The sequence below is a fragment of the Bombina bombina genome, chromosome 3 (genome assembly GCF_027579735.1).
Source record: "Bombina bombina isolate aBomBom1 chromosome 3, aBomBom1.pri, whole genome shotgun sequence".
Taxonomy (NCBI): domain Eukaryota; kingdom Metazoa; phylum Chordata; class Amphibia; order Anura; family Bombinatoridae; genus Bombina; species Bombina bombina.
The window spans coordinates 186,897,566-186,920,292 of NC_069501.1; the positions used below are offsets into that span (position 1 = coordinate 186,897,566).

The 22,727-nt window shown below is 44.0% G+C and overlaps 1 protein-coding gene across 1 annotated transcript in view; it reads right to left on the reverse strand.

Annotated features, from left to right (window-relative positions):
* RIOX2 (ribosomal oxygenase 2) overlaps positions 1 to 22,727 on the reverse strand; it is a 231,024-nt gene that overhangs the window by 65,539 nt on the left and 142,758 nt on the right. The window lies entirely within an intron of this gene.

Genomic DNA, 22,727 nt, shown 5'->3' on the forward strand with positions numbered 1-22,727 from the left:
AGGAATTTGTTTAGAATTTTGAGATCCAAGATCGGTCTGAAAGTTCCCTCTTTTTTTGGGGACCACAAACAGGTTGGAGTAAAAACCTAGCCCTTGTTCCGCTCTTGGAACTGGGCGGATCACTCCCATGTCTACAAAGCGTAAGAACGCCTCTCTCTTTGTCTGGTTTGCAGACAATTGAGAAATGTGAAATCTCCCCCTGGGGGTGGGGGGGGGTCTTTGAAGTCCAGAAGATATCCTTGGGACAAAATTTCTAAAGCCCAGGAATCGTGAACATCTCTTGCCCAAGCCTGAGCGAAGAGAGTCTGCCCCCTACTAGATCTGGTCACGGATCGGGGGCTACCCCTTCATGCTGTCTTAGAGGCAGCAGCAGGCTTCTTGGCCTGTTTACCTTTGTTCCAAGCCTGGTTAGGTCTCCAGACTGACTTGGATTGGACAGAATTCCCCTCTTGCTTTGCAGCAGGGGAAGCTGAAGCGGGACCTTTGAAGTTCCGAAAGGAACGAAAATTATTTTGTTTGGTCCTCATCTTATTTGTTTTATCCTGAGGGAGGGCATGGCCTTTCCCTCCAGTGATGTCTGAAATAATTTCTTTCAGTGTAGGCCCGAATAGGGTCTTTCCTTTGAAAGGGATGTTCAACAACTTAGATTTTGATGACACATCAGCAGACCAGGACTTAAGCCATAACGCCCTGCGTGCTAAAATGGCAAAACCTTAATTCTTTCCCGCTAATTTAGCCATTTGGAAAGCGGCATCTGTAATGAAAGAATTAGCCAACTTAAGGGCCTTAATTCTATCCATAATATCCTCTAATGGAGTCTCCACCTGGAGAGCCCCTTCTAGAGCCTCAAACCAGAAAGCAGCTGCAGTAGTTACAGGAACAATGCATGCAATAGGTTGGAGAAGAAAACCTTGATGAACAAAAATTTTCTTTAGGAGACCCTCTAATTTTTTATCCATAGGATCCAAGAAAGCACAACTGTCTTCGATAGGTATAGTTGTACGCTTAGCAAGAGTAGAAATAGCTCCCTCCACCTTAGGAACAGTCTGCCACGAGTCCTGTATGGTGTCAGATATGGGAAACATTTTCTTAAAAACAGGACGGGGAGCGAACGGAATACCTGGTCTATCCCACTCCTTAGTAACAATAGTCACAATCCTCTTAGGGACTGGAAAAACCATCAGTGTAAACAGGAACCTCTAAGTATCTGTCCATTTTACACAATTTCTCTGGGACCACTATAGGGTCACAATCGTCTAGAGTAGCTAATACCTCCTTGAGCAATAAGCGGAGGTGTTCAAGCTTAAATTTAAAGGCCGTCATATCAGAATCTGTCTGAAGGAGTGTCTTTCCTGAATCAGAAATCTCTCCATCAGATAACAAATCCCTTACCCCTACTTCAGAACATTGTGAGGGTATATCGGATACAGCTACTAAAGCGTCAGACGGCTCAGCATTTGTTCTTAACCCAGAGCTGTCACGCTTTCCTTGTAAACCAGACATTTTAGAGAAAACCTATGTGAGGGTTTTATTCATAACTATGGCCACGTCTTGTAAAGTAAATGAATTCGACGCTTTAGAGGTACTTGGCGTCACTTGTGCGGGCGTTACTGGTTGTGACACTTGGGGAGAGCTAGATGCTAAATCCTCATTTCCTTCTAACTGAGAATCATCTATTGCAATATTTTTAAGTGCTAAAATATGCTCTTTATAATTTATAGACATATTAGTGCAAGTGGGACACATTCTAAGAGGGGGTTCCACAATGGCTTCTAAACACATAGAACAAGGATTTTCCTTGGTGTCAGACATGTTAAACAGGCTAGTAATGAAACAAACAAGCTTGGAAAACACTTTAATCAAAGAAAATAACACTTTAAACAAAAACGGTACTGTGCCTTTAAGAGAAAAAAAGCTGCAAAACAGTGTAAAAAAGCAGTAAACAAAACGAAATTTTTACAGTAGCATCATAAAGCCTTAGTAACTTTGCACCACTATGCAAATAAACAATTAACCCCTTAATGTAAAAACCGGATTGAAAAAACTTCAAAACCGGTAAAATAACGTTGAGCACCGTGCCACAGCTCTGCTGTGGCGCCTACCTGCCCTTTAGGAACGATTTGTGGGGAAAAAAACCTCTTTACAGCCCTCAAATACAACAGGAATCTCTTAGAAAAGTAGCTGGATGCTTCTGAGGTAAATAAACAGTGGAACTGAAAATAGGCCCCTCCCACCTCACTCGATGTTATGGGGCCTAAAAAACACCACAGAGTGTTTCTTAAACTAGCCATGTGGGTTAATAACCCTTAAACAAGCCACAAAGACCCCTTAAAGTCCCTCAAAAAACGTTTTATTTGTAATTAAAGCAAAATGTTTTTTCCTATTAGTGTCACCAGTAACTATGAGCCCTTTATGCAAGCTTGGATTCCTCTTTTACTGAATACAGCTTACCTTTACCTCATGGGGATATTGCCAGCCTTTTCTAGAAATAACACAGTCTGTCTAGAAAAAAATAGACTGAACATACCTTAATGCAGTTTAGCCTGCAAACTGTTCCCCCAACTGAAGTTTTCCTGCACTCTTCAGCCCTTGTGAGAACAGCAGTGGATCTTAGTTACAAAATGCTAAGATCATCATCCTCCTTGCAGAAATCTTCATCCCTTTTCTGCCAGAGAGTAAATAGTACACACCGGTACCATTTAAAATAACAAACTTTTGCTTGAGAAAATAAAAACTAACATTTTTGTCACCACACTCCCTTTGCCCTTTCTAGCAGTTAAGCAGAATGACTGGGGGGTGGAGCTAAGGGAGGAGCTATATGGACAGCTCTGCTGTGGGTGCTCTCTCTGCCACTTCCTGTTGGGAAGGAGAATATCCCATAAGTATGGATGAATCCAAGGACTCGATACATCTTACAAGAGAAAATTTGTACCCTACTACGTGTGACTTAGACCCTGCTCCAACTCAGCTCATATCTGGATGCATTGAAACACTCGCCCCAGTCCTCACAAAAATAGTGCATTGTTCACTAAAAACAGGAGACTTCCCAGATCCTCTAAAAGAAGCTGTGGTAAAACCACTCCTAAAGAAACCTTTATTAGACCCAGACTGCATGACTAATTACAGACCAGTATCCAACCTCCCATTTCTGGGGAAGTAATTGAAAAAGTAGTGGCAACTCAACTGGAAGCCCATCTATCACGCCTAAACATATTCGATCCTTTCCAGTCAGGCTTCAGATGCCGCCACAGCACTGAAACAGCGCTAGTCCGAGTGCTAAATGATCTCCTCATGGCAAGAGACAAAGGTGATTACTCCATTCTAATCCTCCTGGATCTCTCAGCTGCATTTGACACCATTGACCATAGGATTCTAATAGAGCGCTTGCAGTACATCTGTGGTCTAGGAGGCACAGTCCTTAACTGGTTTAAATCTTTCCTCGCTGGTAGATCACAGAGAGTAATATCAGGATCAAGCTCATCAGCACCAACAGAACTGGCTTGCGGAGTTCCACAAGGATCTATCCTGTCTCCCATGCTATTCGTAATTTATTTACTACCATTGAGGGACATCATTAACCAACATGGCCTAAGGTATCATTGTTACGCTGATGACACACAACTCTACTTCTCCTTTGCTCCAGATACTATAGACCCAGCATGCCACATAAACAATTGCTTAACAGACCTCATAGAATGGATGAATGCTAGCTGTCTCAAAATGAACCCGGACAAAACAGAGTTAATCTTGGTGAGGGGACCCCGGGCATCAAAAATATCCCACGATCACCCAACTGGCCTGGAGCTTGGAGGCTCTAAACTCGTTAGTTCAGCAAAAGTACGAAACCTCGGAGTGCTGATTGACGCTGGACTATCTTTTAAACAGCAGATTTCCTCCGTAATAAAATCTGCCTACTTTCATCTGAAAAACATAGCCAGTATACAACACTTAATTCCACTGGATGATATGCCAACATTAATCCATGCATTTGTATCCTCTAGGCTAGATTACTGCAATACACTTTACTTGGGCCTCCCAAAAAAAACATAATTTATGCTTACCTGATAAATTCCTTTCTCCTGTAGTGTGATCAGTCCACGGGTCATCATTACTTCTGGGATATTAACTCCTCCCCAACAGGAAGTGCAAGAGGATCACCCAGCAGAGATGCTATATAGCTCCTCCCCTCTACGTCACACCCAGTCATTCGACCAAGAACCAACGAGAAAGGAGAAGCTAAAGGGTGCAGTGGTGACTGGAGTATAATTTAAAAATTTAGACCTGCCATAAAAAACAGGGCGGGCCGTGGACTGATCACACTACAGGAGAAAGGAATTTATCAGGTAAGCATAAATTATGTTTTCTCCTGTTAAGTGTGATCAGTCCACGGGTCATCATTACTTCTGGGATACCAATACCAAAGCAAAAGTACACGGATGACGGGAGGGACAGGCAGGATCTTTATACAGAAGGAACCACTGCCTGAAGAACCTTTCTCCCAAAAATAGCCTCCGAAGAAGCAAAAGTGTCAAATTTGTAAAATTTGGAAAAAGTATGAAGAGAAGACCAAGTTGCAGCCTTGCAAATCTGTTCAACAGAGGCCTTATTCTTAAAGGCCCAAGTGGAAGCCACAGCTCTAGTAGAATGAGCTGTAATTCTTTCAGGAGGCTGCTGTCCAGCAGTCTCATAGGCTAAACGTATTATGCTACGAAGCCAAAAAGAGAGAGAGGTAGCAGAAGCTTTTTGACCTCTCCTCTGACCAGAATAAACGACAAACAAGGAAGATGTTTGTCGAAAGTCTTTAGTTGCCTGTAAATAGAATTTTAGGGCACGAACTACATCCAGATTGTGCAGAAGACGTTCCTTCTTTGAAGAAGGATTTGGACACAAGGATGGAACAACAATCTTTTGATTGATATTCCTGTTAGTGACTATCTTAGGTAAGAACCCAGGTTTAGTACGCAGAACTACCTTATCCGAGTGAAAAATCAGATAAGGAGAATCACAATGTAAGGCTGATAACTCAGAGACTCTACGAGCCGAGGAAATAGCCATTAAGAACAGAACTTTCCAAGATAACAATTTTATATCAATGGAATGAAGAGGTTCAAACGGAACACCCTGTAAAACGTTAAGAACTAGGTTTAAACTCCATGGCGGAGCAACAGTTTTAAACACAGGCTTAATCCTTGCCAAAGCCTGGCAAAAAGCCTGAACGTCTGGAACTTCTGACAGACGTTTGTGTAACAGAATGGACAGAGCTGAGATCTGTCCCTTTAAGGAACTGGCGGACAAACCCTTTTCTAAACCTTCTTGTAGAAAAGACAATATCCTAGGAATCCTAACCTTACTCCAAGAGTAACCTTTGGATTCGCACCAATATAGGTATTTACGCCATATTTTATGGTAAATCTTTCTGGTAACAGGCTTCCTAGCCTGTACTAAGGTATCAATTACTGACTCAGAAAATCCACGTTTTGATAAAATCAAGCGTTCAATTTCCAGGCAGTCAGCTTCAGAGAAATTAGATTTTGATGTTTGAAGGGACCCTGAACCAGAAGGTCCTGTCTCAGAGGCAGAGACCAAGGTGGACAGGAGGACATGTCCACTAGATCTGCATACCAGGTCCTGCGTGGCCACGCAGGCGCTATTAGAATCACTGATGCTTTCTCCTGTTTGATCCTGGCAATCAATCGAGGAAGCATCGGGAAGGGTGGGAACACATAAGCCTTCCCGAAGGTCCAAGGTGCCGTCAAAGCATCCACCAGGGCCGCTCCCGGATCCCTGGATCTGGACCCGTAACAAGGAAGCTTGGCGTTCTGTCGAGACGCCATGAGATCTATTTCTGGTTTGCCCCAACGTCGAAGTATTTGGGCAAAGACTTCCGGATGAAGTTCCCACTCCCCCGGATGAAAAGTCTGACGACTTAGGAAATCCGCCTCCCAGTTCTCCACTCCCGGAATGTGGATTGCTGATAGGTGGCAAGAGTGAGACTCTGCCCAGCGAATTATCTTTGATACTTCCATCATCGCTAGGGAGCTTCTTGTCCCTCCTTGATGGTTGATGTAAGCTACAGTCGTGATGTTGTCCGACTGAAACCTGATGAACCCCCGCGTTGTTAACTGGGGCCAAGCCAGAAGGGCATTGAGAACTGCTCTCAATTCCAGAATGTTTATTGGCAGGAGACTCTCCTCCTGAGTCCAAGATCCCTGAGCCTTCAGGGAATTCCAGACAGCGCCCCAACCTAACAGGCTGGCGTCTGTTGTTACAATCGTCCAATCTGGCCTGCTGAATGGCATTCCCCTGGACAGATGTGGTCGAGAAAGCCACCATAGAAGAGAATTTCTGGTCTCTTGATCCAGATTCAGAGTAGGGGACAAATCTGAGTAATCCCCATTCCACTGACTTAGCATGCACAATTGCAGCGGTCTGAGGTGTAGGCGTGCAAAAGGAACTATGTCCATTGCCGCTACCATTAAGCCGATCACCTCCATGCATTGAGCCACTGACGGGTGTTGAATGGAATGAAGGACACGGCAAGCGTTTTGAAGCTTTGTTAACCTGTCTTCTGTCAGGTAGATCTTCATTTCTACAGAATCTATAAGAGTCCCCAAGAAGGGAACTCTTGTGAGTGGAAAGAGAGAACTCTTCTTTTCGTTCACCTTCCACCCATGCGACCTTAAAAATGCCAGTACTAACTCTGTATGAGACTTGGCAGTTTGAAAGCTTGAAGCTTGTATCAGAATGTCGTCTAGGTAAGGAGCTACCGAAATTCCCCGCGGTCTTAGCACCGCCAGAAGAGCCCCCAGAACCTTTGTGAAGATTCTTGGAGCCGTAGCTAATCCGAATGGAAGAGCTACAAACTGGTAATGCCTGTCTAGGAAAGCAAACCTTAGGAACCGGTGATGGTCTCTGTGAATCGGTATGTGAAGGTAAGCATCCTTTAAATCCACTGTGGTCATGTACTGACCCCTTTGGATCATGGGTAGAATTGTCCGAATAGTTTCCATTTGGAACGATGGAACTCTTAGGAATTTGTTTAGGATCTTTAAATCCAAGATTGGTCTGAAGGTTCCTTCTTTCTTGGGAACCACAAACAGATTTGAGTAAAATCCCTGTCCGTGTTCCGACCGCAGAACCGGATGGATCACTCCCATTAGTAACAGATCTTGTACGCAGCGTAGAAACGCCTCCTTCTTTATTTGGTTTGTTGACAACCTTGACAGATGGAATCTCCCTTTTGGGGGAGAGGTTTTGAAGTCCAGAAGATATCCCTGAGATATGATCTCTAGTGCCCAGGGATCCTGGACATCTCTTGCCCAAGCCTGGGCGAAGAGAGAAAGTCTGCCCCCCACTAGATCCGTTCCCGGATCGGGGGCCCTCAATTCATGCTGTCTTAGGGGCAGCAGCAGGTTTTCTGGCCTGCTTGCCCTTGTTCCAGGACTGGTTAGGTCTCCAGCCTTGTCTGTAACGAGCAACAGCTCCTTCCTGTTTTGGAGCAGAGGAAGTTGATGCTGCTCCTGCTTTGAAATTACGAAAGGAACGAAAATTAGACTGTCTAGCCCTAGGCTTGGCTCTGTCTTGAGGCAGGGCATGGCCTTTACCTCCTGTAATGTCAGCGATAATTTCTTTCAAACCGGGCCCGAATAAGGTCTGCCCTTTGAAAGGTATGTTAAGTAACTTAGATTTAGAAGTAACGTCAGCTGACCACGATTTTAGCCACAGTGCTCTGCGTGCCTGAATGGCGAAACCGGAATTCTTAGCCGTAAGTTTAGTTAAATGTACTACGGCATCTGAAACAAATGAATTAGCTAGCTTAATGGTTTTAAGCCTGTTTGAAATTTCTTCGATAGTAATTGAGTCAAGAGTCTCTTCCAGCGACTCGGACCAAAAAGCGGCCGTGGCCGTGACAGACGCAATACATGCAAGGGGTTGTAGTATAAAACCTTGTTGAACAAACATTTTCTTAAGGTAACCCTCTAATTTTTTATCCATTGGATCTGAAAAGGCACAGCTATCCTCCACCGGGATAGTGGTACGCTTAGCCAGAGTAGAAACCGCTCCCTCCACCTTAGGGATCGTCTGCCATAAGTCCCGTGTGGTGGCGTCTATTGGGAACATTTTTCTAAATACAGGAGGGGGGGAAAAGGGTACACCGGGCCTATCCCACTCCTTAGTAGTTATCTCTGTAAGCCTCTTAGGTATAGGAAATACGTCAGTACTCGCCGGTACCGCATAGTATCTATCCAGCCTACATAACTTCTCTGGAATTGCAACGGTGTTACAATCATTCAGAGCCGCTAATACCTCCCCTAGTAGAACGCGGAGGTTCTCAAGCTTAAACTTAAAATTAGAAATGTCTGAATCCACTCTATTGGGATCAGAACCGTCACCTGCAGATTGAAGCTCTCCGTCCTCATGTTCTGCATACTGTGACCCAGTATCTGACATGGCCCTAGTATTATCAGCGCACTCTGTTCTCACCCCAGAGTGGTCACGCTTCCCTCTAAGTTCGGGTAATTTAGACAAAACTTCAGTCATAACATTAGCCATGTCCTGCAATGTGATTTGTAATGGCCGCCCTGAAGTACTCGGCGTTACCATATCACGCACCTCCCGAGCGGGAGATTCAGGTACTGACACGTGAGGCAAGTTAGTCGGCATAACTTTCCCCTCGTTGTTTGGTGAATGATGTTCAATTTGTACAGATTGACTTTTATTTAAAGTAGCATCAATGCAATTAGTACATAAATTTCTATTGGGCTCCACTTTGGCTTTAGCACATATAGCACAGAGATATTCCTCTGAGTCAGACATGTTAAACACACTAGCAATTAAACCAGCAGCTTGGAAATACTTTTCAATTTAAATTTCAATAGTATGAAAAAAACGTACTGTGCCTTTAAGAAGCACAGAAGTTATGACAGTTGAGAAACAATAAAATGGATAAACTATAAAATCAAATTCTTTCCGGTAAAAATATAAATTTAGCAAAGGATTGCCCCCATTAGCAATGGATAACTAACCCTTAAATGGCAGAAAAAAAAGTACAGAATATAACGTTTTTTTATCACAGTCAAAGCACTATCTCACAGGTCTGCTGTGAGTGATTACCTCCCTCAAAATAACTTTTGAAGACCCTTGAGCTCTGTAGAGACGAACCGGATCATGCAGGGAAGAAAAACAGACTTGTGACTGAATTCCTGATGCGTAGTAAAAGCGCCAAATTAAGCCCCTCCCCCTCACACACAACAGTGAGGGAGATCAGTAAACTGTCAAAAATTGAATAAAATGCCCGCCAAGTGGATAATTAGTGCCCAACACAATTTTTCACCCAGTACCTCAGAAAATTAAACGATTTAACATGCCAGCAAAACGTTTAACCTCATAAATAAATTGTCACAGAAACCTACTGCTAGCCGTTCTCACTGCAATATAGGCTAAGGTTTATTCATACAGTATCATTCCAGTGAAGTGCCATTCCCCAGAATACTGAAGTGAAAATATACATACATGACAGCCTGATACCAGTTGCTACTACTGCATTTAAGGCTGAACTTACTTTATATAGGTATTTGCAGTATTTTCTAGTCAATTCCATTCTCAGAAAATAATAAGCTGCTACATACCTCTTTGCAGGTGACCCTGCCCGCTGTCCCCTGATCTGAAGTATACCTCACCCCTCAGATGGCCGAGAACAGCAACATGATCTTAACTACTCCGGTTAAAATCATATAGAAACTCAGGTAGATTCTTCTTCAAATTCCCCCTGAGAATGAACAACACGCTCCGGTGCTGTTTTAAAATAACAAACTTTTGATTGAAGTCATAAAAACTAAGTAAAATCACCACAGTCCTCTCAAACATCCTATCTATTAGTTGGGTGCAAGAGAATGACTGGGTGTGACGTAGAGGGGAGGAGCTATATAGCAGCTCTGCTGGGTGATCCTCTTGCACTTCCTGTTGGGGAGGAGTTAATATCCCAGAAGTAATGATGACCCGTGGACTGATCACACTTAACAGGAGAAACTAAATTTATGCTTACCTGATAAATTTCTTTCTCTTGTGGTATATCCAGTCCACGGGTTCATCCATTACTTGTGGGATATTCTCCTTCCCAACAGAAAGTTGCAAGAGGACACCCACAGCAGAGCTGTCTATATAGCTCCTCCCCTAACTGCCACCCCCAGTCATTCGACCGAAGACAAGCAAGAAAAAGGAGAAACTATAGGGTGCAGTGGTGACTGTTTAAAAATAAAAAACACCTGCCTTAAAGTGACAGGGCGGGCCGTGGACTGGATACACCACAAGAGAAAGAAATTTATCAGGTAAGCATAAATTTTGTTTTCTCTTGTAAGGTGTATCCAGTCCACGGGTTCATACATTACTTGAGGGATGCCAATACCAAAGCTTTAGGACACGGATGAAGGGAGGGACAAGGCAGGAACTTAAACGGAAGGCACCACTGCCTGCAAGACCTTTCTCCCAAAAATAGCCTCCGAGGAAGCAAAAGTATCAAATTTGTAGAATTTAGAAAAAGTATGAAGCAAAGACCAAGTTGCCGCCTTACAAATCTGTTCAACAGAGGCCTCATTTTTAAAAGCCCATGTGGAAGCTACCGCTCTAGTGGAATGAGCTGTAATTCTTTCAGGAGGCTGCTGGCCAGCAGTCTCATAAGCTAAACTGATTATGCTTCTCAGCCAAAAAGAAAGAAGATGCCGAAGCCTTTTGGCCTCTCCTCTGTCCAGAGTAGACCACAAACAATGCAGATGTTTGACGAAAATCCTTAGTAGCTTGTAAATAAAACACGAACCACGACAAGATTGTGTAATAGACGTTCCTTCTTTGAAGAAGGATTAGGACACAGTGACGGAACTACAATCTCCTGATTGATATTCTTATTAGATACCACCTTAGGAAGAAATCCAGGTTTGGTACGCAACACTACCTTATCTGTATGGAATATCAGATAAGGGGAATCACACTGTAAGGCAGATAACTCTGAAACTCTTCGAGCCGAAGAGATAGCTACCAAAAACAGAACTTTCCAAGATAAAAGCTTGCTATCTATGGAATGCAGAGGTTCAAACGGAACCCCTTGAAGAACTTTAAGAACTAAATTTAAACTCCATGGCGGAGCAACAGGTTTAAACACAGGCTTGATTCTAACTAAAGCCTGACAAAACGCCTGAACGTCTGGAACATCTGCCAGACGCTTGTGCAGAAGAATAGACAGAGCAGAAATCTGTCCCTTTAAGGAACTAGCTGACAATCCCTTCTCCAATCCTTCTTGGAGAAAGGATAATATCCTTTCTCCAATCCTTCTTGGAGAAAGGATAATATCCTAGGAATCCTGACTTTACTCCATGAGTAACCCTTGGATTCACACCAATGAAGATATTTACACCATATCTTGTGATATATTTTCCTGGTGACAGGCTTTCGAGCCTGAATTAAGGTATCAATGACCGACTCGGAGAAACCACGTTTTGATAAAATCAAGCGTTCAATCTCCAAGCAGTCAGCCGCAGAGAAATTAGATTTGGATGTTTGAATGGACCTTGGAGTAGAAGGTCCTGCCTCAGCGGCAGAGTCCATGGTGGAAGGGGTAACATGTCCACCAGATCTGCATACCAAGTCCTGCGTGGCCATGCAGGTGCTATTAAAATCACTGAAGCTCTCTCCTGCTTGTTCTTGGCAATCAGACGAGGGAGGAGAGGAAATGGTGGGAACACATAAGCCAGGCTGAAGGACCAGGGCACTGCTAGAGCATCCATCAGCGCTGCCTGGGGATCCCTTGACCTGGACCCGTAACAGGGAAGCTTGGCGTTCTGACGAGACGCCATCAGATCCACTTCTGGTTTGCCCCATAGTTGAATCAGCTGGGCAAATACCTCCGGATGGAGCTCCCACTCCCCCGGATGAAAAGTCTGCCTACTTAGAAAATCCGCCTCCCAGTTCTCTACTCCTGGGATATGGATAGCTGACAGATGGCAAGAGTGAACCTCTGCCCATAGAATTATCTTTGAAACCTCCAACATTGCCAGGGGGCTTCTTGTCCCCCCCTGATGGTTGATATAGGCTACAGTCGTGATATTGTCCGACTGAAATCTGATGAACCTGACCGCAGCTAGTTGAGGCCAAGCCTGAAGAGCATTGAATATCGCTCTCAGTTCCAGAATGTTTATCGGAAGGAGGGCTTCCTCCTGAGTCCACGAACCCTGAGCCTTTAGGGAGTTCCAGACTGCGCCCCAGACCAGAAGGCTGGCATCTGTCGTCCCTATAGTCCACTCTGGCCTGCAGAAACTCATTCCCCTGGACAGATGGACCCGAGAGAACCACCAGAGAAGAGAATCCCTGGTCTCTTGATCCAGATTTAGCAGAGGGGACAAATCTGTGTAATCCCCATTCCACTGATTGAGCATGCAAAGTTGCAGTGGTCTGAGATGTAGGCGAGCAAACGGAACTATGTCCATTGCCGCTACCATTAGGCCGATTACTTCCATACACTGAGCCACTGACGGCCGAGAAGTGGAATGAAGAGCACGGCAGGAAGTTAGAAACTTTGATAACCTGACCTCTGTCAGAAAAAATTTCATTTCTACTGAATCTATCAGTGTTCCTAGGAAGGAAACTCTAGAGGGGAGAGAGAACTCTTTTCTTCGTTCACCTTCCACCCGTGAGACCTCAGAAAGGCCAGAACAATGTCTTTATGGGACTTGGCGATTTGAAAAGTCGACGCCTGAATCAGAATGTCGTCTAGGTAAGGAGCCACCGCTATGCCCCGTGGCCTTAGAACCGCCAGTAGGGACCCTAGAACCTTTGTAAAGATTATTGGTGCCGTGGCTAACCCGAAGGGAAGAGTCACAAACTGGTAATGCCAGTCTAAGAAGGCGAACCTGAGGAACTGATGATGATCTCTGTGAATCGGAATGTGGAGATAAGCATCCTTTAAGTCCACGGTAGTCATATATTGACCCTCCTGGATCATAGGGAGGATGGTTCGGATAGTCTCCATCTTGAAGGATGGGACCCTGAGAAATTTGTTTAGGATCTTGAGATCCAAGATTGGTCTGAAAGTTCCCTCTTTTTTGGGAACTATAAACAGATTTGAATAGAAGCCCTGCCCCTGTTCCTCCCTTGGAACTGGGTGGATCACTCCCATAACCAGCAGGTCTTGAACACAACGTAAGAATGCCTCTCTCTTTATCTGGTTTACAGATAATTGTGAGAGATGAAATCTCCCCTTTGGAGATGAAGCTTTGAAGTCCAGAAGATATCCCTGGGAAACAATCTCTAATGCCCAGGGATCCTGGACGTCTCTTGCCCAAGCATGGGCGAAGAGAGAGAGTCTGCCACCCACTAGTCCCGGTCCCGGATCGGGGGCTACTCCTTCATGCGGTCTTAGAGGCAGCCGCAGGTTTCTTGGCCTGCTTCCCCTTGTTCCAAGCCTGGTTAGGTCTCCAGACTGGTTTGGGCTGGGCGAAATTTCCATCTTGTTTTGCATTAGAGGAAACTGAAGCTGCGCCACTCTTGAAGTTTCGAAAGGAACGAAAATTATTCTGTTTGGTCCTTAACTTATTGGACCTATCCTGAGGAAGGGCGTGACCTTTTCCTCCAGGAATATCAGAAATGATCTCCTTCAGACCGGGCCCGAATAGGGTCTGTCCCTTAAAGGGGATGTTAAGAAGCTTAGACTTTGAAGTAACGTCTGCTGACCAGGAGTTAAGCCATAGCGCCCTACGCACCAAAATGGCAAAACCTGAATTCTTAGCAGTAAGCTTGGCTAAATGAAAAATGGCGTCAGAAATAAAGGAGTTAGCTAACTTAAGAGCTTTAATCCTGTCTAGAATATCGTCTAACGGGGTCTCCACCTGTAGAGCCTCCTCAAGAGACTCAAACCAAAAAGCCGCTGCAGCAGTAGCTGGGGCAATGCATGCAAGAGGCTGGAGAATAAAACCTTGATGCATAAAAATTTTCTTAAGGAGACCCTCCAATTTTTTATCCATAGGATCTAGGAAAGCACAACTGTCCTCGACGGGGATAGTTGTAAGCTTAGCTAGGATGGAGACTGCTCCCTCCACCTTAGGAACCGTCTGCCACGAGTCCCGTATGGTGGCATCTATGGGAAACATCTTTTTAAAAGCAGGAGGGTGAGAGAACGGCACACCTGGTCTATCCCAAACCTTAGTAATAATTTCCGAAAACCTCTTAGGGACTGGAAAAACATCGGTGTAAACAGGTACTACAAAGTATTTGCCCATTTTACACAATTTCTCTGGAACCACAATGGGGTCAGTGTCATCCAGAGTCGCTAAAACCTCCTTAAGCAATAAGCGGAGGTGTTCAAGCTTAAATTTAAACGCTGTCATCTCAGAATCAGACTGAAGTAACGCCTTCCCTGAAATATCACCCACAGATAGAAGCTCACCTGCCTCAGCTTCTGAGCATTGTGAGGGTATATCGGACACAGGCAATAAAGCGTCAGAAAGCTCTGTATTAATTCTAGCCCCAGAGCTGTCTCGCTTTCCTTGTAGCCCTGGCAGTTTGGAAAATACCTCTGTGAGGGTAGCATTCATAACTGCCGCCATGTCCTGTAAGGTAAAAGAATTAGACGCGCTAGATGTACCTGGCGTCACTTGAGCGGGAGTTATAGGTTCTGACACATGGGGAGAGTTAGATGGCATAATCTCCCTCTTTTCAGTCAGAGAATCCCATGGAGATAAATCTTTAAGCGCCATAATATGGTCTTTATAGTTTATAGAAATTTCAGTACATTTGGTACACATTCTAAGAGGGGGTTCCACAATGGCTTCCAAACATATTGAACAAGGAGTTTCCTCTATGTCAGACATGTTTAACAGACTAGTAATGAGACAAGCAAGCTTGGAAAACACTTTAATAAAGGTGAAACAGCAATTAAACAAAAACGTTACTGTGAGAGAGAAGAAAAAAACTATAACTTAACCTGCAAAACAGTGAAAAAATACAGTAAAATCTTTGAAATTTTTTCAGTGTGAATAAGGGACTAAAGCAGCATTGCACCCACTTGCAAATGGATGATTAACCCCTTAGGCCCCAAACCGGATTGAAAAACGTTAAAAATCAATTGAGCACCCATGCCACAGCTCTGCTGAGGCTCCTACCTGCCCTTAAATACGATTTTGTGCAGAAATAACCCCTTTGAAATGGTTCTCAGATGCCAGAGGACTCTTCTAGGGAAGCTGGATGTCTCAGTCTGTATTAAAACTGCGCAGTTAGAGAGCTAAAATAGGCCCCTCCCACCATGTACTGGATGTCAGAGGGGCCTTAAGAAAATACTCCTAGGAGTATCTGACTAGCCATGTGGAAACTAGGCCCCAAATAAAGACTTATCTCCCTCAGAGAAAAAACGTCCTATTTATGAAATCATGTAAACGTTTTGTCACTAAGCAATATGAATATTAACATGAGTATTACCCTGTTTTGTAAGCATGATCCCAGTCGCTGTTAAATCACTGCATCAGGCTTACCTCAAATACACAAGGCTCTGTCAGCATTTTCTAGAACTTATTCCTCTCTCTAGAAATAAAAATACTGAACATACCTCAAAGCAGGTAATCTGCAGGCCGTTCCCCCAACTGAAGTTTTCCCATATTCATCAGTTATGTGTGAGAACAGCAATGGACCTTAGTTACAAACCGCTAAGATCATCAAATCTCCAGGCAGAATTCTTCTTCTAATTTCTGCCTGAGAGAAAAACAGTACAACGCCGGTACCGTTTAAAAATAACAAACTCTTGATTGAAGGTAAAACTACACTAAGTCACCACATATCTCTTGATACTTCCTTTCTTGTCGAGAGTTGCAAGAGAATGACTGGGGGTGGCAGTTTGGGGAGGAGCTATATAGACAGCTCTGCTGTGGGTGTCCTCTTGCAACTTTCTGTTGGGAAGGAGAATATCCCACAAGTAATGGATGAACCCGTGGACTGGATACACCTTACAAGAGAAAAGAACTCCATCGCCTTCAGACAGTACAAAACGCAGCAGCCAGACTATTGACCAATCAAACTCGCTCCTGCCACATAACACCTGTTCTCCACTCCCTGCATTGGCTTCCAATTATATGGCGAACATATTTTAAAATTGGCCTGCTGACCTTCAAAGCCTTAAACAACCAAGGCCCACAGTACCTGAAAGAGCTCCTGACACCCTACATCCCATCCCGTTCACTTAGGTCAGCCAACACATCCCTCCTCTCAGTGCCAAGAATAAGGACAAACTTAGGCTCCAGAGCATTCGGCCACGCTGCCCCTACTTTCTGGAACTCTTTACCGTGCGTAATCAGAGAGGCACCGTCCTTACAGACTTTTAAAAAAAAGCTAAAGACCCACCTCTTCCATCAGGCATTCAGTCTCACAGGGAGAAAAGCGCTATATAAATCGCAAATTATTATTATTATATTAATCTTGTTGCAGAGGCAGTCCACCTACCTTCAACTGAACGTCCCCACTAATCAGTAACAGCGCCATTAAGAATTCAGAAAAACAGGGGCGGAGTTAGCCAGCAAACAGAGCAGACGTGCATATCTGATGCTCCGCAAAAAAAGCTTGCAAATTAAGCTAAAAACCACAGAGTTTGGCTACAAGAACAACCCAAAATCTATAAAGTAGAGGGGATCATGCTTTAGTGTTCCCTGAAGATCTGAGGGGCATGATAATTCCGGATCCCACGGCCTATGGACTGACACATCTTTTGCTTCCAATCTCTGCTTCGCACCCTTACCGATATTGGGGATCCGTCTCTATCTAGCTCCCCCATAGACACGGAACTCAGCTGCTCACCAGTGGCCCTACGATTGGGGAGAAGTCCGACAGCGGTGAGGCCTACTTTACCCACGTGGTGACTCAGTTGAGTCGGCGGTACTCCACCTAGTTCTTCTGTACTAGGCACGCACCACTAACGCACCTAAAATTCTTTCAGCCTCACGCAGCCCTTTGAACTGAGCTTTACTTACATCTCAGGCTAGTGAGAAGCGTAACACTTAAACTCTCTGACTCTGTGGAACCCCTCTATATACATCTATATATATTTACTCCACAACATAGAGGAGGGCCCAAAGGAAACCTAAAGTAAATTCCTATATTAAGACATCAATTTGACTATCTTCAATATCTGGGCAAGAAGGGAAACTTCACTTTATTACAGCAGGGATTTAAACAGTTATAAGGGTCTGTGACACAAACCAATGTTAAGCCCTACTTGGTTCACTCCTATCTGTTTGTAGAAACACTTTTGTGAGTAACGTGCAATTGTGTTTAAGTGTTCCAGCATAAAGAAGACAGGATAACTTTTAAAAATAGTCACAAGACCTGCATTAATTTTCCACACCCTGCCTCTACACTAGGCATCGGCACGGGGTGGTACTGGCAGATAGGCCTCTCTTGCCCACTTCATTCTACACGTTCCTAGTAGTCACTTTCCAACCACCTTACCCTTTTACCGCACTATATGGGTACATCCCTTTGAGGGAGACCTGCTCCCACGCTGCCTAGACCTGTACCTTTCATTTGGATGCCCTGATCCTCTACAATATGTAATTGGTGCCTAGAGGCCTGAATCCCACCAGTCTTACTGTATACCGAAGCATACTAAGATCAGACAAGGATACTTATAGAATATAACCTCCAAAATCATCATGTCTCACTCTTTCAAGAGAAAACAGAAGTCCCACTCTACCCCTAAACGAACGGTAGTGGACCACTTTCAACAGTCAGACAGAGCGGCTCACACAGGCTCAGATGATGAGGGCTCGGACACCGGAAACCTTTCAGATGCCCAGATTTGCACTGCACTATCACAGCAGGCTTCCCAGCACCCATTAGCTAGCAACCTCTCCAATAACATGATGGACTCTATTAAATCGCTTCGACAGATCACATGCAGATTTTAAGAGAGATATAGGTATGATCGGAAAGCGCACAGACGCTCTAGAAGACCTAATGATAGACCATACCAACCTTCTAAGCTATTCGCAGAACTTAGCTGGCCAACTATCAGACCTTGAGATGAAGCTGGCTGACCTAGAGGATAGGTCACGCCGCAATAATATTCGTATAAAAGGGGTTCCAGAAACAGTTTTACCCTAGGATCTCGAGAGTTACTTACAAGACCTATTCCTGTCTATTCTAGGTCCTAATCTGAGCAAAGAAGCCCTTATAGATAAAGCCCATTGGGGGTTGAGACCAAGATCCGCTGATAAAGGGAAACTGAGAGATGTCATCGTCCGACTTCATTATTATACCTTCCGTGAAAAGTTAGTCAGAGCCCTGGCTAAAGATAAGGTCTTACCGGACAAATTCGCTGAGCTTCAAATATATCCAGACATCTCACCCCACACGCTCTAACTTCGTAGGCATTACCAACCCTATACCAGATTAATGGTGTAATGTTTGATATTTTTGTCTGCTGTTTATTTACTAACTTACTGTTATTATGTTAAAGTATGCTACATACTTGTTATATATGACCGGCGGGTGGGAAGGTTGCATTTAGCTAATTCCCCCCCCCCCCCCCCACATACTTAGTTGTTGTGTTCTCCTGGGTGAATCCCTGTGAGAGCACTCATTGTGAAAGTGCAAACTTATCACTTTTACTCAGCCTTCAAGACTCCTGCGAATTCTGTATCAAAGGGATATCTAGATAACTTGTTCCTTGCACTAATTTAGTACTAAAATACAAGTCACTCTCGAATAGAACTTATTGAATACTTCCCCCTTCCCAATAAACCGATAATGTGGCTCCAATCAAAGTAGCCACTCTTAATAGCCAAGGATTAAATTCCCCTACAAAACGTAGCCTCATGTCATGCTATCTCTTGACAAGATACAACTGATATTTCTCCAGGAGATGCATTGGACGGGGGGGGTTCTTGGTTGTTCCAGAATTCCCCATACTATCCAGTCTGTGAGACTGCCTCAAATTCTGAGGAGAAAAAAAGAGGGGTGGCCATCCTGATTAATAGGGATATAAAATACACAGTGGAATATATTGAAAAAGATGAGGAGGGACGCTTTCTCATAGTTGTCTGTACTCTAAATGATGTTCTGTTTACTCTAGTCTCTGTTTAAAGCCCAGCAATTGCCCTTTCTGCGAAAGCTCCTAGGACGCATTGACTAACTTAAAAGGGGGCATTTATTAATTGGGGGAGATTTTAATTTAGTATGGGACCCAACACTTGGCAAACAGTACGCCTCGACGCCACACATTGATAGAAATGTATCCACGACCTCCAACGTCTTTCATAAGCTTATGTTCCAACATAACCTATACGATGTCTGGAAATGTCCATCTCCCTCAGAACGAGACTTCCCACACTATTCCAAGTCTCATAATTCTTACTCGCAAATTGACTACTTACTGTGTGACCCATGGACACTGGACAGCTTTAGTAACTCTAACATTAGGATATGCACCTGGTCGGATCATGACATGGTCTGACCTCTCCTTACTACAGTCACCAGCCACTCGACCCTCCGGTAGGTTGCGTGAACAGTGTCTGTCAGAAACCAAAATTCCTGAACATATAGAGACCATACAAGAGTTTATGGAACACAATGGCGTAGGGAATATAAGCATATATATAGTCTGGGCTGCCCTTAAGGCTTACTTTAGAGGGTACTTTATTAAAAAAAACAGCAAAATCCCGTAAAACAGTAAGGCACTCTTTAGATAAACTCTATGGAGACCTCTGCACACTTGAGACAACGAATAAGATGAAACCCAGACCTCTGATAGCTCAGCAGATAGGATTCATTAGAGAGGAAATCACTAGACGTGAAACCCTGAGAGTGCAAGAGAACCTTCATAATCTGAAACAGACATACTATTACAAGGGTAACAGAGCAAATAGATTACTTGCGAACAAGCTCCGTAAGCGCATGCAACAACAAAGGATTGCACTAATTAAAACAGCTAGAGATAAGGTACACTCACCAAAAGAAATAGGCGAGGCATTTGCAGAATATTACACCTCCCTATACAGCTTAGGCGACACAGGGAAAATCCCTAAAGCAAACTCCAGAAATATCCAGAAATTTTTGGAGGGGCTTGGTTTGCCCACCCTGTTCATCGAAGCTAGAAATGAACTAAAAGGTCCATTTATGTTAGACGAAATTAAAACAGCAACAGGGAATCTTACACCCCATTAAACTCTGGGACAGGATAGGTTTACAGTTACCTTCTACCAAAGTCTAATACAAATTATATCTCCACTCTTACTTACATTTTTCACAAATGTAGCTGATAGGGGATGCTTCATTCCAGTATATCTGGGAGCAAACATTATCACCATACCCAAGGAAGGGAAAGACCCGTCACTTTGCTCAAGCTACAGACCCATCTCCCTCATTAATGTTGATGCCAAAATTTATGTAAAAGTTTTGGCAACTACATTGGGAAAACATTTGCAGACGATAATACATTTAGACCAAGTAGGCTTCATTCTAGGTAGACAGGTATCTGACAACACCCGCCGCCTATTAAAAATATTCACTGAAGCAGCTGACATGGGCCTCCTGTTGATGCTGAGAAAGCGTTTGATCTCCCGGACTTCTTCCGTATAGCTATTTAAGCTCTATATACGGCCCCTTCTGCGGTGGTCAGAGGACTGGGATTCTGCTCCCCCAGAATCACAATCAAAAATGGAATGAGACAGGGATGCCCTCTCTCCACACTACTGTTTGCCCTGGCGAATGAGCCACTGGGAACAGCAAATAGGAAAAATACAGACATCCAGGGTCTCCAGCTGCACGATACGGAGCAGAAATTGGCACTATTCGCGGATTACCTCATTATCTTTCTCTCGGATCCCCTAACTTCACTCCCTCCATTAATATCACTACTAGAGCTTTTTGGAGAAATTTCTTACTATAAAGTCAATGTGGAAAAGACTGAGGCATACTCTATTAATCTTTTACCAGATGATAAAAGAGATATTCAAAGTCTGTTCTTCTTTAAATGGTCGGTGGGGGGGGGGGGGGGGTGCGACACCTAGGAGTCTACCTCTCCCACATAAAATCCATAAATATACAGGAAAACTATGATGTTCTTTTAAAAGAGATTAGGTCAGCACTTGGCTCAAAGAGATATGATGAGATATCTTTGATGGGCAGAGTGGCTGCCCTCCAGATGATGATCCTTCCCAAGCTTACATACCTGTTTAGATGCATTCCAATTCCGGTCCCAACAATCTTGATTCACAAATTCCAGGCAATATTTAATTCTTATACCTGGAACAACAAAAGACCCCGTGTAGCAGCATATATTCTCCAGTCCCCAATAGAGAGGAGGGATAGGGCTCCCAAGCATGAAAACATACTATGAGGCCACGATTATATCCCACACAACCACGTGGGGACCTGATCTCCCACCTACTAGATGGAAGGAACTGGAACAGGCCTCATTACTGCTTTATGTCGGATTGGCAGACCTACTCTGGCTCCACCCTCGTCAACAGTCCAAAATACACATCACTAATGACATAGTAAAGGGGTGCCAATTGGCCTGGTTTAAATTAAGACATCATAAATTAATCGCTCCCCACTCCTCCCCCATGCATTCCATAAATGGACTACTGCAGGGACTCCTGAACACTCATATCAATACGTGGGTACAGACTGAAATAACTTGTCTACAAGACTTCTACACTGACAATCAATTACAACCCCACTCAAACATGCTCACTCTTCCAACTCTAGCCCCTAAATTCATGTTCAACCTGTTAAGGCTGAGATCCCTGATGAACTCCTGGGGCTTTCTAGAGGATAACCTATGTAACCCTACCCCCTGGGAGACGAGAAAAGGGGCGACTAACTTTAAACTCTACAAACCGCTCTCCACACACTATAAATGTTTAATAGAGGAACTGATCCCTTCTAAAACGGTACATATGGAGGCATGGGAAAAAGAACTGCAGTTGACATATTCACCAGAAGACTGGACTAAAGCTATTAGCCATACTAAAAAAGCAATACACTGTGTTACACTTTATGAGCTGTATTTTAAGCTTATAACCAGGTGGCACTTGGTGCCCACAAAACTTCAGAAACTCTTTCAGAGCACTCTCCTCTGTGCTGGAGGGGATGTGAGGAACTGGGAACCCCCCTCCATGTTTGGTGGTCATGTCCAAAACTAGATAGCTATTGGTCAAGAGTAGGAATAATTTGTAAGGATCTAGGTCTCCTGGAAATGTTAAGCCCAGCTCTTGTAGTACTTCATCTAGGAATAGAGAAACTCCCCAAACCCAAGCAATATCTACTATTATATATCCTCACCTTAGCTAAATTATTAATTGCAAGGAACTGGAAGAGCAACCCCCTAAATGGCAAGGAGTAGTAGACTGCGTAAACTACATCAAATCCATGGAAGACTATGTCTTCAGAGAAAGACATCAGATTAATGATTTCTGCCTTTTATGGGAACCCAGGGAGTCCCTCACGGCTAGTAGAAGAACATAAACTAATAAACACATTAAATAAGCAGAACTGCTGGTTCTTGATGAACTTTCCTCTCCTCCCCTCCCCACTATCCCCCCTTCCACTTCAGTTCCCTCCATTTCCCGTTAACCCGCCCGCCAACCTGGTGCAAATTTTTTTTGACACTTTGATAAAGCAATCGCCCTAGAATTGATTGGAGCCTAGGGCTCCCCCCTAACAAGGTCCCAAAATTTCAATTAGCAGGAGAATCT